This window comes from Varanus komodoensis, unplaced genomic scaffold (assembly GCF_004798865.1).
Source record: "Varanus komodoensis strain SLA01 unplaced genomic scaffold, ASM479886v1 scaffold17, whole genome shotgun sequence".
Taxonomy (NCBI): domain Eukaryota; kingdom Metazoa; phylum Chordata; class Lepidosauria; order Squamata; family Varanidae; genus Varanus; species Varanus komodoensis.
Genome location: NW_025335505.1, coordinates 17,522,715 through 17,539,377, shown reverse-complemented (window position 1 = coordinate 17,539,377; position 16,663 = coordinate 17,522,715). Strand labels below are relative to the sequence as shown.

The 16,663-nt window shown below is 41.5% G+C and overlaps 1 protein-coding gene across 6 annotated transcripts in view; it reads right to left on the bottom strand.

The window, feature by feature from the left end:
• ZNF407 (zinc finger protein 407) overlaps positions 1-16,057 on the bottom strand; it is a 334,032-nt gene extending 317,975 nt beyond the window's left edge. For all 6 annotated transcript variants that reach the window (XM_044426431.1, XM_044426432.1, XM_044426433.1 and 3 more), the window contains exon 1: positions 15,970-16,057. The gene's annotated coding sequence lies outside the window, so the exon portion shown is untranslated. The remainder of the gene's footprint in view (positions 1-15,969) is intronic.
• Positions 16,058-16,663: the final 606 nt, after the last annotated feature.

Below are 16,663 nucleotides of genomic sequence, written 5' to 3'. Positions count from 1 at the left end.
ATAATTTATATAAATGGAACACATGTAAACATGAAAACCAATGTAGCATAGTGGTTAGAACAGGGGTCCTCAAACTTTTTCAACAGGGGGCCAATTGATAGGCAGCAGCGGCAGCAGGCCCAGGCTGGTGGGCTGGCGAGGCGGCAGCAGGAGTGCGCGCGGTGAGGCAGTGGTGGGAGCACGCAGCAAGGCGGTGGCTTGCTCACTCAGAGATCTCCAAGCAAGTCCAAATGATCTCTGAGTGAACAAGCTGCTGCGAGGCAGGCAGTTGCAGGCACGGGGAGTCCAAAACCTCTGAGGCAGGCCAGATAAAAGGGCATGGCAGGCCAGATCCAGCCCATGGGCCGTAATTTGAGGACCCATGGGTTAGAAGATTAAAATGGGACTCATGAGACCTGGATTCTAGTCCCCATTTGGCCATGAAACTCAACTGGGTGTCTTTGGACCAGTCACAGATTCTTAGCCCAACCTACCAAATCCTAAATGGTTGTCACTGAGGTCAAAATAGCGAGGAGGAGAAACTTATTAACTGTGCAGGCTTTCTTGGAAAAGAAAGAAAGGCAGATTATAAATGTAATGCGATGATGATGGCGGCAGCATATATTACATGCAGGATCAAAACTGGTGTCCCTGGAGGATATACTCCTCAAAGGAAGAACTTGAAGCTTCATATGGATATGTCCTCAGGATGCCTCAAAGAACCCAGACTACTTGAGATGGCCCTGGGCCCTTAGGGGTGATCCCTACAGATCTGCATCTTCAAGTAGCTTCCCTGAACTTGCTATTCCTTGAGTGGATCTCCCATGTTGCTAACTCTTGGGCTCCTGTAAGTAACCATGCTCTGCCTTTAACCACATTTCTTGCTAAATTCTTATCTTTTCCTGTGCTCTGAGGATTTGCTGGCTTTCATTTTGTTTCTTGCCTGCTCCTTGTCTGAACTGGACTTTGAGAGAGAGGGCTCAAAGTTTATGTCTCTGAACACTTTGGTTTATGTCTCTGAACACTGGGAGAGGTATGCCTCTGAATACTGGTAGCTGGAGGAGGACTACTGCACTCTTGTCCCACTTGTATGGCCCATTCTTGTTCCCATACAATCTGGCTGCCCTAAAGTGGAATAGAAAGCTGGGCTTGCGGCATTTGGTCTTATCCAGCAGTGTTCTTCCTCATATATGATTACACTAAAAATGAAAGGATGCACTTCTGATAAACTGAACAGTTCTGATGAAGTCGGTCCCTTCTGAATCTACCTCCCCACTAGCACCATCAAAACCGCTTTGGTAGTACAATGGTATCTTGGCCCACGAACTTAATCTGTTCCAGGACTCTGGTCATGACCCAAGCTGGTCGTGAGTCAAGTTAAATTTCCCCATAAGGTTCAATGTAAATAAGGTTAATCCTTTCTGTAATTATTATTTTTTAATCAGAAAAATGTGAAGGAAAGTGACAAAGAACAACAGATATTGTGGCCATCTTCCCCCCAACCCTGAGCGCGGCCATCTCTCCACCTCCCACGACCACGATCATGCCCATCATCCCTGCACGTGCCCGTCACCCAGGCGCACTGGTGGGAGAGATGGGCACGAACATGGGCATGCTCGGGGGGGGGGAGACAGACACAATCGTGCTGCGGGGGGGGGGGAGATGGCTGAGATTGCGGTTGCGCTCCTGCAGGAAAGATGGGCACAATCACGGGCGTGCTTGTGCAGGAAAGACAGGTGTGATTTCGGCCATCTCCCCCAGCCCCCAGCACGATCACGGCCATCTCCCCACTCAGGAGGGTGAGGAGACAGCTGCGATCACGGTCACCACTCAATGTGGAGTTCACGACCTGAGTCAAAATTTTTATGAAATGTTTGTTCACAACCCAATTTTGTCATGAACTGAGGCATTCGTGAGCCGAGGTACCACTGTATACTCCTTTCTTTAGGATTCTGAACAAGGATACATCTAAGAAAACTTCAGCATACATTGCAAGGGAAAATACAAACATACTTACAACTGTGCAGCAGATAAAACAAAAGACAAGTTGCTACACAGTCGTTTTTAGATAAAATCTCAGATACATGCAGATTACTCCTAAACTGCATTGAGGACACATCCATTTTTGAGAAGGCAACATCCAGCGTGAGAGGCCCTGGTGTCTCTAACTTACCAATAAGGAATAACTAATGGAGAATAATAGGTCAGTTTGGTATGAGCTATTTCAATTCATCATAGCTAGGAAAGGGATCATTAAACACAGCAGTGCAAACGTATCAAATTACAAGAAAGAGGACAAGTGAAGTTAGAAATAAAAAAATGTCAATTTTGTATACTGCTACTATGTGCCCTTTTATTCATCATCGTGAAGGTAAGGTTAAGGAACAAACTGCGGCCCTCTAGCACGCTCAAGTGGGATGCACAGCGGATCACAGCATGGGTATATTGCAGAAAGGTACGTCACTCTGGTAACAACACCGTCCCTTTGCAGGCTCTCACCTGCTCCCATATAGAACCAAAGTGTGTAGGGCGACATGTGCATGGAACTCCAGGCCAGCGCTCTGCATACCAAGTACCCAGACTGGAGATGGTTCCGTAAGCACATTCAGCTGAATTCCCATGAATGGGTCCCATGAAACCATTAGAAGGCACCACTTGTGATTAAGGGATCAGTAAACCTATCCTTTTTTGCTAGCACATTGAACCTGAAAATTCGGATAATTTTCAAAATAAAAGTATAAGATTATTATCACAAACTCTAACAAGGCACATCAAATCTTAAAAACCAACAAACTATATGGCAAGAACACACACAAACACACACACAGAGGATTTAGAAATGGTTTCATGGTAAGTTATCTTACTAGGTATACCACCTCTATTACACCATGAAAAATATTCTATTTTTTGGTATTGTGTTTGGACACTAAGACACAGAATACTATATTATGTGTATGCTGCTTTTTGTTTCTGCTGCAGCAGTACCTGAGGTGGTTTTCCTGTTTCTGCTGGTCCCTAGCCATGGAAATTTTGAAAGCCACTGCTCTACAGGAATGAGTAGCCTTCTGCAACCTGATGCCTCCCAGATGCATTGTTCTAATGTTCCCTTCGTCAAATGCTTGCTGAAGGATGATTGTAAGAGTTGTAGAACTTGATATCTGAAGGGCACCAGGTTGCAGAAGTGTGACCTGCAGTCTGAATTATGCAGAATGGCACATGTGGGGAACTGCTAAAAAACCTGTAAGATGCTTTTGATAAAGAATCCAAGCCCCACCAAAGATGGCAGCATATGTGGTAAGAGGGCACGTTCCAGTACCAGGTGGCTGTTCTTCACCACAGCAACAGCTTGCAATGCAATCTGTAAAGTGGTCTGAACAACTGTTGCCTTCGTAGGATGTTTCTCTGAGAGCAGCATGAGAAGAATTCCCATTTTTTTCATTGAAGCAGTGAAGGCTTCTGCTACAGCATATGGCTAATAATGAAATAAAACTGAAAAGCACTGAAATAATTCAAGCAACAACCATTTCCTCTTCTGAAAGCAGCAAGGTATTTTTCTCCTTTTAGGTATGCGCAAGTTGATGTCTACATTAAAAAGATGGGGACCTCACAGGATTACTAGGATTACTTCAGGTAGAACTGAGACTGCTGAATCCACTGCTGTATAATTAAAGGTAAATCCAATATGTAGAAAGCATGAACAGATATTCTGGGAGCAAAGTAGCTAGAGAGGAGTCAACACAAATATCACTAAAATTAAACACAAACATCCAGGAGAGCCTTCTCTGTGGTTGTACCCCACGTCTGGAACATGCTCAGCAAGGAGGTGTGGCACCGTCCTTGTTTTCTTTTTGGTGCCAGGTGAAACCCTTTTTAATTGCCAGATGCTTTGAAGATTAATTTTAACATTGTTTTTATCTGAACTGCTATGCCATGTATTGATTTTATTCTGTCACCATGAATTGACAAGCTTTGGTTTTTGACTGGTTTATAATTGCTTTATTGTATCACTATTTATGATAATTGTAAACCATCCAGAGAGCCCTGTGGGCTATGGGGACAGTATTAAAATGTAATAAATAATAATAAAGCCAAGCAAGGGATAGTTCAAACAAACTGTGTTCATGAGTGTTCAAGTACAGAAATAGTCTCCATCATATTATATTGTTAAAAGATAAATCTGAAATGGAGATGAACAGAACTCATAGAGTAAGATTTGGCTGTTTGGTGAGTTGGAAAAATTTGAGATAGTGCTGTGAAATGTTCTTTGAAGTCACAGAACTCTGCCTTAAGAATAATTAATTATCTCCTTATTGTGTGATGACTTTCCTGGAAGACTTAAATGTTCCTTCCAGTCAAATTGTTCAGTAGCTGAGCCTACAATTTGTTTGTAAATTTAAGTTCTTAAGAGTTGAATAGTTGCTCTTTGAAAACTCTAAGTTGTTCGAGAGCTGTACAAAAACAAATTTCTACTGCACAATTCAGAAATAAAGCTATATTTAAAAGATAACTTGGAGGTGAAGGTACTAAGGCTTGGGTGGAAGTTATTTTGTTTTTAAGCCTGAGATTTTCTTGTAGTAGCAAGTTTTCCCACAAGCTAGAAATGAGATACTTAGAGAGAAATATCTTTCTGTTCCTTAGGATTTTAGTGGAATAAGAGCCAAATATCCAGATTATGAATAATGAAAACTAGGAGAAAAATCCAGAGACAGGGGAGAACTGAAAATGCAACTTGTGACCTGTGCAGAAAGCTTTTTAACCAAAGGATTGTAAAAGTGTTTGGAGGAAAGAAGTGGGTTTGAAATGTTTCCTAAGAATACATCATATTCCCACATGTCTCGTGAAACTATAATATTCATTCATGTATTTTCCAGTTAAGAAGCTAGAAAGCACATTACTATAAAACAGCACAAAAAGTAATGCAAGGGAAGAACCAAAAATTAAAGTTTTTTATTTTTTCCAAAATATGAGTGATGATACAGTTCACTCGCAGGAAAGAATGCCAATATACCAACATCTGACAGTTTCTTTTTTAATTTAGTTATATATGTTATGATTGTGAAAAAATACAGGACAAATGGGAACTGCAACAACGTGATACTGTGTACTTCTGAGGATTTCAGCCAGCCGGTCTTGATCTTGCCATGTACACTCCATCCTACATGTACACTCCACTGTATTCTCCCTTGCCTATTTTTCCATTTTATCCCCAACTGTTGGTTAACATCCCTGCACACTGAACATGTGCAAGTGTCTGGTATTACCACAAAAAGTGGAGATTCCCCATGCCTGTTGATACCCTATCATTTGTCAGTGAATGTTGACTTTATAAAGAATAGCACTTAGACAAATTATTTTTTTATAAATTTCTTTAAAGCCCCTAGGGTGGCTTACAGAGATAAATATTAAGAGTCTCTGCCCACAGGCTTCCAATTTAAGACACAGCAGAAAGGAAATGGGAAGGAAGGGGTGGGAGAAGCGCCAGCTCAGGACTAGTCCTTCATTTCCTCTGCTACAAAGTGATGTAATGGCTGCTGCCAGGCTACCACTGAATTCCTGGTTTCACTACTGACCTATTAGTGTAGGATTTCCAACACAATGGAACATGGTAACAGACTACCCAAACCAGTGCTCTCAGATGTAGCCTCATTGTGCAAATAAATGCACAATGAGGAACCTAGAGAAACATTAGCTGAATACTCCACAAATATTTTTACCTACAAAGTTACCATCAACATCTTGAATGGTCATCAGGCAAAAGGTAATAATTTATGCATAATCAGAGTATTCCTGAAAGATTCAAAAACATCTAGGCAAATATTCTAATTCAGAAATACCTGGATTTGCACAAATCACTTCAAAAATTCTTAAAGAAAAACACAAATTACTTTTAGCACTAAGTTTTTATATTATTTCCTAAACCGAATAAGCCATTGGACATGAACCATAGCTTTTCTATAGGGCAAAAATCTATAGCCCTATAGAAGTTACCTCAATGTATCATCAACTCAACACATGCACCAGGTCACACACTCTGGATATTGGGGGTGGGGAGTGAGGTGGGAGGGATCCTAATAAGATTACAGTGAGAAGTACAGTAATAATTTCTCTCCAAAACACAGCAAAGGACCTAGTAAAATTGGGGGGACCTGTCAGAGATGATCAGGCCTTTGGACAAAATGATTCCTAAGAATCTATTCTGTTGAGTGAAGCCTGTCCAACTCTTCACACTGAGCAACTGGAAGGGGCAGAAAAATTACTGGAACCATGTTGATTTAAGATTCAACTAGATTTCCACCCAACACAGGTAAAAGCTCATCTTCAGATATACTCTATGGTGGCACCAAGATGACATTATTTTTTCAGTACCTCAGAGAACTGTCCACCAGCACGGCTCTCAGTGAACTGGGGGCTTGTTTATCTTGGCTACCAAGGAAACTTTCAGGAACCCTCAAAGATTTGCTGTAACTTGTTTGCTAGGCAGCCTGAAGCTAATAACACTGGCATTCATATAGACTTGGATGCTACTTCATCTGTATTGATCTCCATGAATGCATCCAAAATCTTGCCACATGTTCTTTGAATAAGTTTCAGTTTGAAACCTGAGGTGCTTGTAGAAGACATGTCTACCGACCGTGTGGCTGACCTTTGCTCTTTCTACACAGACCACCTTTGTAGTACCTCAATTTTTGGTGCCTCATCTTTGGAATCCTAATTTTTCCTCTTTTTAAAATGGGAGGCATGCCTGGTGCTGATTTTTGTTTGTTTGTTTGTTTGTTTTCTTTTTAACACCAGATAAATGCCTCTTTAGTTATCCAGTGCATTTGATTTTTGTATTACAGCTAATAAATTATTTCATCTGAAATTGTTCTAACTGCTTTGTTGGATGTTTTTAATTGTTTCAAGGTAAGATGTTTTGGGACCTTGCTTGAGGTGAACAGCAGGATATAAATGTTTCAAATAAATATTCAGAAAAATAAAATCATCATCAGTTAGTATAAGTAATTCATTATAAGTTGAACCATGGAAAAATACTGCTTTCTTACACAAGTAGCATAGTGCCCTAAATTTAGAATGCAAAGTTTCCATTTTACTTAAAAATTAAAAGGCATGCTGTGCTCGGCTGCGTTTGGCAATTGGATTAGTAGCACCCCAACTGAGTTAAACAGTGCCTTCTTCCTATTAGGGTTTATATTACCATATCCTTTTGTTTAAAGGGGTAATAGGAGATGGAGGGAAGAAAGAGCAGCAAAGAAGAATAAAATAAATATGAAAAACATCAACTGCAATGAAAGACAGCAAGAGCCAAGATACTGAGAAGACCTGGCATCAGCAGAAAGTAAAATAGCTTAAAGTAGATGAGCAAAGTATTTTTGCATTTGAAATTTTCACATCTCAGAAAACAGAACTTTCCCCATTTGTCAAAGAGGAGTCTTTTTCAAAGCAAATGGTTTGAATCTCAGTGTCTTCATTGAGATTGCAATCACCACAAATTTAGGGAATACAGACATCAGCTGTCAATGAGCAAGCTCTCAGGCTGTCAACTGCTTAATCAGGGTCTGACTTTACTGGAAAAGTGTGAAATTGTGTAATTACCCACATTTGGCAATTCTGATGGCTTAGACAAATTACAACACTCCAAAGATCTTGTTTTATAAAACAAGATTCTATGTGCAGTTTTGTTCTTTAAAAAGCCTTTGTCAGAGCTCTTTCTGCCTTTTCTCCAAAGTCTAAAAATGCTTCTTTAAGAGTACTAGTTTAAGCCATATGTTAGTTGGGAGACAAAAGAAGCTATGCACACATGCAATACAGATATAACCTCGTGAGCAAAAGAGATTTTCTGGAAGGGGAACATTAAAAACACAATTAAGCATAAGTCTACTTTACCCTGATCCCTATCACTCCATGTGATTAATTTATGTCCACTCTTTCTATATGAAGCCAAATCTAAGCATTGCTGTTAAGTCTTCATAACTTTGTGAAGAAATAGAAATATGGATGTAGCTGTGGAATGACCAGAATGACCATGGATCTTTTTCTAGTAACATTCTGATCCCTTTCAACAGAGGTCTCTAGAATAATTCCATTAGTCAAACAGCATAATCTTATAAATGTCTACTGAGGTTAGTTCCACTGAGTTCAATGAAGCTTACTCACAGGTAATTGGGTACAGAATTGTAGCCTAATTGGATTTACCCTAGATCATGTGGAGTCAAAACAATATTTTGTTTTCTCTCTTCTTTCCAAGGAATAGGACCTTAAAGACAGCAGATAAGTCACCTTTTCTTTCAAGGAAAAGGGATGATTCTTTAAAAATTATTCTCCTTGAAAATGCATAACCTTAACATGCCTCACAGGGGCACAGAAACAAGCAAGAAAGTGCTAAAAGATTCACAGCAAGCTCAATTAAGCCAAAGAAACCCAAAGTCAAGCTGCTTCTTTCCAGCTTTCTTGCACACATTCAGCCAGATCCAAACTGCATAAACCAGTTATATACTGTTTATTGTCCCTGACCAAGTCTTACCAAAAATAATATTCTGCAGCCCTAAATATTAATAGCAGACATGGGCTACACAAAAAACACCATCCCCACATATAGTCCTCCATTTAATATCTAGTGAAAATCCTCATGTGTCACACCATCAATACACTGCCATTCCACTCACTCTGTTGATGACAGCCAATGGAATGGAAAAGCAAAACTGGTATCAGGATGACACTGTGGCAAATGGTGGCTTCTATTAGATATTATAGGGGAAGGGGGGGAAATCCGATACTGGCCTGCCATTCAGAAAGCTAGTGTCTGCCATAGCTCTTCCCCTTGAGAAAGCCACAGTCCCACTTAGCATACAAAACAGCATGGCTCAGAAAAATAACTATTCTAAGCCACAGTATGTTTTCCTTTTTATCTAAATTCTAGAATTCCAAAGCGCACGGACAAGCAACTAATGCTGATTCTATAATATTCATCCTTTTGATAGAAAAAAGTTGTCAAAAGTTTCATGCATATGATAATAAAATTCATGAACCCTGGGAGGTTTGTTACCAAACTGTCTCCTTCTATTTGGATCCTTTCAGCAGTGTTGCTAACTGCAGGGGCTGAGCATGTGCATGTAAGGCAACTTAAGAAGTGAGCTTCAAGTAAAAATCTGATGTTACCTTACTGACTCTAGAATACTGATCATAATTACAAGCTACTTATCTGGTTCAATTAAAGTGTAATGCACAACGATTAAAAAGTTTATAGAGCTTTTTTAAAACAAAATCCACCAGCCCCTGCCATTTCTAATACTGTGTATTACACACATACTGTACCCCAATACCCTCTCTTATTTATTTATATACCCTTTTTCTTTCTAAAATTCAAGGTGGCTTACATCATTGTCCTCCTCTCAATCTTATCCTCACAACATCAACCCTGTGAGGTAGGTTGGGTTGAGAGCCTGTGACTGGCCCTAAGTCACCCATGGTACCATGGCTGATCTGAACCCAGACTGAGTACACTTTTAACCATTATACCACACTGGCTTCTTTCACACCCCAAAATCACCATCACCTACAACTGTATGATCTGTTTAATCTTTTATACAGGTAGAAACCAGCTCAGGGAATAGTGCTTAGCCCATTGGTCCCAACACTGACTTCCCTACCAGCAATACACAGCCTACAAACATCTGATCAAACACAAATCCTTCTACTAGCTACTCGGGACTCTTTACTGCCAGCATGTTTCATTGTTTATGCACAGATTCAGCATAAACAATACACTTGCATGAGCAGAGCTTAGCTGCAGCACCAGAAGCAGTGACCCTGGTCAGTGCACAACAGTTTGTTTGTACATGAATGAACCTTCGGACAAGTGACAGAGTAACATTCTGCCAACCAGCTGACCAAAGATGTTGGGAGTTGTAATCCAACATATGTGGAAGATATCCAGTTGGGAAAGGCTGCTAGAGATACTCTGTCCAGTCTAGCAGTAGCCTTGTAAGCAGTTTCTCCTCCTCAGTATCATCTCCTTGATCTATGTACTATACCTAGTATGAAGGAAAGTGAGGGCACTGACCTGGTTTGCATGGGACAGACAACTATGGATTGTTTAACTCATAGTTAAGCCTGCATGGGTGGCAGCAAACAAGCTGGCTGGCTCCTGTGCATTCATTTCTGCTTTCAGTTAATAAACCAGAAATACAGCATTCCTTGGTTGCTGTTGTGCCATCCAAACCTGGTACCCTATGTTGTTCAGGAATCAAATAACCCACAATTAATTCAACAAAGTGGTGTTCCTGGGTTGTTTACTGTTACAGAAAACATCAAATCTGACAATCACTAAGTTACCGTATTTTTCGCTCTATAAGACGCACTTTTTCCCCCTCAGAAGGGGAAATGTCTGTGCGTCTTACAGAGCGAATGTGTGTGCGCCTGACGCTCGAGATGCTGCCGGCCCACCTGCACCACGTAGCACCATCTGGCCGGCACACGCTTGGCGCGCGCTGCTCCCCCCCCCCCCCCCCGGCGCAGGTGAGAGCTGTAACGCTCAGGGGGAGCAGTGCGGAGGAGGAGGAGCAGCTGCAGCCTTTAACCCGCCGGCCGCACAGAGAGACGACTGCTCACCCCCACCGCCCGGGAAGACCTGCCGCAGAGGAGGAGCCGCAGGCTTTAACCCGCCGGCCGCACAGAGAGACGGACTGCTCACCCCCACTGCCCGGGAAGACCTGCCACGGAGGAGGAGCCGCAGGCTTTAACCCGCCGGCCGCACAGAGAGACGGACTGCTCACCCCCACTGCCCGGGAAGACCTGCCACGGAGGAGGAGCCGCAGCCTTTAACCCGCCGGCCGCACAGAGAGACGACTGCTCACCCCACTGCCCGGGAAGACCTGCCACTGCCACCCGGAAGACCACCGCCGGCACGCTGCCGGCCCGGCTGCACCACACCTGGCCGGCACGCACTCAGCGCGCCCTGCTCCGCCCCCCTCCTCCGGTGCAGGTGAGAGCTGTAATCACAGGTCGGTGTGTGTTTTCAAACGGCAACCCGTCTTTTAATGAAGCCCATGGGGAAGTGATGGGGAATGTGCCTGTGATTATCAGGAAGCTTTCCATGGATCCCTCCTCTAAAAACTAGGTGCGTCTTATGGTCAGGTGCGTCTTATAGAGCGAAAAATACAGTAAATGTTAGGAATTACAGCTACTTGTGATCCAGGGCCAACAACCCCATTTCCCTCTCCACTTCCTAGTGAGAAGTTGTTGATGTCTTTTTTACTGCCTTTATATTTTATGGTTGTGTTCTCAGTCTAAAAAAACCCCAACAAAAATAAAACTAATAGTAAACTATTTAAATAGCAACATTTTAGCACATCACAGAAAAGGTAGCACCCTGGAAGAAAAATCATTATAAAACTGGTAATATTCCAGCACAAAATATACAAAATTACTAAAAGCCTTTTTTTCCAACAATGTAAAAGTCGATATTTAGCTCAGATCATTTGAATTACATTTCTTAAACTAGTCTTAATGGTGACATGTTTCAACATACTGAAAGTCACAATCTGTCATCCTAATGTTGTAACAACAAAACTGGATTAATATGTACAAATGCTTTTCGAGTGACCACATTGTAGGGATTCATGAAATAGACAGAATGAGAATATTATTATCTTGACAGAATATAAAACTTACTAAGAATAATCTGGGAGCTGTGAAAGCAAGTAAATCTGAGTTTTAATTGTGTTCACAGGGGTATGACAGTTGCATGGTAAATTGCATGCATATTTGTTTATTTATTATATTTATATTTACTTTCTCTCATATAAGTGGATTGTAGCTCAACCATACTGATCTATGTATCCACTGTTTTTCTTATCAGAACAATCAGAAGGCTGATGGTGAATGACTTATGTTACCTTTGCTGGGACCTAGACAGTGAAAATGTTGGTTCTGGACCTTTCAATTGCATTAAATACCATCAAGCCACTGAGATTTTATAACTCTGCAGTGTCTTTTTCCTGTGCTGCAACCATCACTATACAAAATATTCTAAATGTGGCAGCACCATCCATTTGTATGACTGATGATCTTGACAGTTTTATTTTCAATCCTGTCCTAATTATGAATACCATGGAACTTGCCTTTTTCACAGCAGACACACACTGGGTCAATATTTTTACTGCATTCCAACGTCTCTCTCCTGGTTAGTTACCGCTGGCTCAGATTCCATCAACTTATAGTTGACGTTGGAACTTTTGGCCCCAACATGCACTACTTTACACTCGGTTACACTGACCCAACTTGCCACTTCTCTCAGCTTGACGAGATCCCTTTGGAGTTCCTCAAAATCCCTTTTGGTTTTAACCATCCCGAATACTTCTGGGTCATCAGCAAACATTGTCACTTCACTGCTCAATCCTAATTCAAGGTTAATTAAGAATAGATTGAAAAGCATTGGTCCCAATGCGGAACCTAATTGCATTCATTCATTGGAAGAAAGCTCCATTTATTTCCACTCTCTACTTTCTATTATTTTTTCATTTATTTCATTCCTATTTTGCCCAATATCAGACGTTCTCTAGCTGGTACCAATCCATAGGAGGGCTTCCTCTCCTATTCCATGACTACTAAATTTGCTCAGAAGTCTTTGGTGAGCTACTTCGTCAAAGTGGAAGTCCAACTAAATAATGCCTACCAGATCACCCCTTTCTATGTGTTTAGTAACACTGCCAGATAACTCTAAAATGTTAGAGAAATAGGCCTTACCTTTGCGGAAGCCCTGCCAATTTTTTTCAGCAGGATGTATCTTTCTATATACTTACTGAGTCTATCTTTTCTAACATGTTCAACCAGTTTACCAAAAACAGACATTAAACTAACCACCCTGTAATTTTGCGGATCCCCCGGAACCCCTTTTAAAAAACTGTTGTTACATTGGCCATTCCAAAGTCCTTTGCTACAAAGGCTGATCTTAGACATGCTGCGTATTTTTGTAGGAAGGTTAGCAATTTTTATTTGAGTTAAGAACTATAGGATGATTATCATCCTGGCCTAGTGATTTATTAATTTTCAGTTTGTCAGTAAGGTTGAGGCATTTCATCATTGTCACCAGTATGCGCCTTAATTCTTTTTTTTTTTTTTTTTTTTGCTTCCCCTCTCCCTAGAAATTATAATGTTCAATTCTACTGTAATTAAATTTTGTATCTTGTTATCTGTTGGTTAGAGTCCTGTCGAGTTATTCAGCCACCTATAAATTTATTTAAATTTATTGATCATAAAATCTTCCTGAATATATAACTTCAGATATCTGTTCTGTATTATTTCCTGCGAAGACAGATGAAACAATTCATTCAGCTTAGAAGTTTTCTTTCAGGGCCATCCATACAGGAACAGGTCACAACCAGCAGAATCTACAATGGGTTGCCAACGCAAAGGCCTGATTCAGAAATCACATAGTTAGTAAGACACTGTATAACAATGAAGACTATCCCAAAGACTCATAATTAGTACTAATTATGATTATGATAGTTGAGAAGCAATGAACATAATAATGGTAGTTTGCTCCCCAACAAATCTAAACTGTGATCTCATCCTAATTTTAATTCCAGGTTTAACAGCAAATTTACCATTAGTAGTAGCAATAGTTACATATTCAGATGTCACAGGAAAAAGTTATTCCTAAAAAACAGGGAACAAGAATGTGTGCGGAAGTGGACTATACCCAACTCCTTTATGGCAAGTCAAGCCTAGCCAATGTTTAGGCATGTATAGCACCCAGCTTTGGATCATTTGTCAGCCACCCAGAGACTCTTTGAGTAACTGGGACGGCATACAAAAACCTTAAATAAATAAATAAATAAATAAATAAATAAATAAATAAATAAATAAATAAATAAATAAATAAATAAATAAATAAATAAATAAATAAATAAAGCATCTGACACAGGTTTCCAATTTTCACAACTGTGTATGTATTTATTTAAATCAAGACCAGACCACAATGGAAGTCTGTCTGTTGTTGCTGAGTTCAGTGACAAAATCTCTAAGGCTAGCACTGTATGAGCACTCTGCAATCTTAAAGGGTTTATGGACTGCATGCAATTTCAATTCTACCTACTCTTTGACAGTCCCCTTTGTAAAATTATTTCAAGCTTAAGTCAGTGTAGTAACAATGGTTTGCGGACATCACAAAAACACCAAGAACAAGACTCCATTCCTAGAACAAAGTGCAATTTAAGATGCATTGCATGCTCTGATTCAGAAATGAGTCTTTTTGTATAAACTGCATTGGGGAGAGGGATAATTTTTTCCCAACTGCTCCATTTAATTCTATGATTTCAGAAGTCATGCTAATGGGTGAGTCAAAGGTAACAGGCTTGTGGCTTGGCTCACAGACCAGACATAAGCCAGTTCCATATAAAAGCAAGCCAGAAGATGACTACTGGATGATATACTAATTAGCCTATATTTTGACATTTCTTTTGCATCTTTTGCTTTGCGTAACATCCAATGTACTGAAGTATTCAAAAGCTTGCTCATTATTTTGTGGCATTTTGTTTAGCCTTAATCCAAAGATTGTTAAGCTATACTTATTTTCCTTACTTTCTACTACTGCTACACTTGGGGAACACTAAACTAATTCAAGGTGGAATCTATAACCAGCAAAAGATAACTTTTTACCACCTGAAGAGGAATTTTACATTTGGAGGATTATATTCCCTCCAATTCTCTAGTAATCTGTAGTCTAGTAACAGGATTGGTCTCCTGTTAACCACTCTAGCTAGCACACCACACACAATCTGCAGCTTCACTACTATAAGCAGTATCTAATTATATTGACCCTGGGCATTTGCACAACCCAACAGCCCACTGTGGCTTAAGTGACGGTGGATTGCAGCACAAGCTGAGCAGTTTCAGTGTTCTGTACCATGTATCCAAGCCTGGATGGGAGGGGTTGTGCAAGGACTGCTGAAACCTCAAACATAACCTAAAACAGGCCATGGCTTATGCCCGGTTGCCCAACTCCTACCATTCAAGTTCAGAAATAACTATGGCCTCAGTATTTAAAATGACTTATCACGGAGTGCCACCTTTCTTCAATCCTCACTCTCTGCCCAGGACTTCCGTATTTCACTTAAAGATGGAGACACATCCAGATAATATCGGGCATAATGCTTTCCAAAGAAAAGCATTGCCTGGCCTGGTTTTGGATTTTTTGGCCAAGAGGGTTTTCTGGTTCTTTGTGTCCTGTTTTCATAATCAGATAGCTGATTTACTAGCAAGTAACTCGAAAGTACACCTGCGGGGGATTAGCAGTCAACAGGGATCCTCTCACTGAAAGCAGGCATCGCAAGCAACACTCCAGTGCCCAGAAAGGCCATACAGAATGGCCCAAGCACAGGGTATATGCCCGGTCTTCTTTCGCACATGAGAGTTACCCTATTAACCTTCCGCTCAAACATATAAACCGTCACGCAAACGCATTCACAACCCGCACGGCCGCCTTTAAAAAAAAGAAAAGAAAAGCTGCGCATGTGTACTCTGCTGCTGCGGAGCTAGAAAAACGCTATCACGGAAGGCACATGCGCAGTAGTTATACAAGAAGCCATAGACCACAAATGCTTCCCGCATGCGTTCTTTGGACGTCCCTTCAGCGCTCCCCCACACACAAAAAAGTGTAGGAGAAGTCTTGTAGGATTAGCCAATCGCTATGTGCCTTCATCTTCCCGCCCTCCAGGCGCAACCACTCAGAAATCCTTTCATAAGCATCAGGTCCCAGTTGTGGGTACTGATTGGCCAAAAACTTATTTCCTGGCCTCCCACCCACCACCGAGAGGAGGAAGGGGAAAAAAACGACGGCAGCACAGAGGCCCAAAAAGCCCTAGGGAAAGAGAAAAGGCTTGCTGAAAGTCAGGAGAAAACAGGCGCCCCCACGGACAAGTGCCTACAACAGTCCTAGGCAGCCGCCCTCCTAAAAAGCGGGGCAACCGCCGACCGTTGGTTTTTACTCACCGGATGGGGGGAGCCGTCCTCCTCCGCTTGTGATGATCTTGGTCACAAGTGGCGTGCCGTAGATTCGCCGTAGCGCGTCACCATCGGAACGTGCTGCGTCATGTCGTGCGGGGGTGGGAAAACAGGAAACGTAATGATTGCGACCGCGGCCGGAGCGACACCGGCGGCGCGCGACCCCGGAATGCGAAAGAGCTTGACCGTGTCTTGAGCGCGCGGCCGCGGCGGCTCCTGTGGGCTCTGGCATGGGGCTCGAGCGCCTCCTGGAAGCGGGGCCCGGACGCGGCGGGCGCTAACGAGGGGGAAATGCCCTGCGCGCGTGTTCAGAGGAGCTTCTGTGACTGCGCGCAACAAGCTACCTAAAAGTCCAGCAAAAACAGTTCTTAATAACAGTTCTTAATTGCAGTTGATATAAAATAGTAAAATCCAGTTACTCTGGGATAGGTAGTGCTTTCTTCAACAAACAGCTGTTTATTTTCTTTTTTTTATTAGAAGAAATTTCCATGGGATAAAACGAAAGTGTACAAACATAATAAAGTACTGTATACTGAAAACAAAATCATAATTGTCATTTCTTCTGGCCTCACCAGTTTGCCTTATGAGCCATTGACTGTGCCTACTCTGGCAACCACTTTATGAACAGACACGCTCCTCTGGCATCCACATTTTACAATATTCCAAACATGAAGTACCAAAT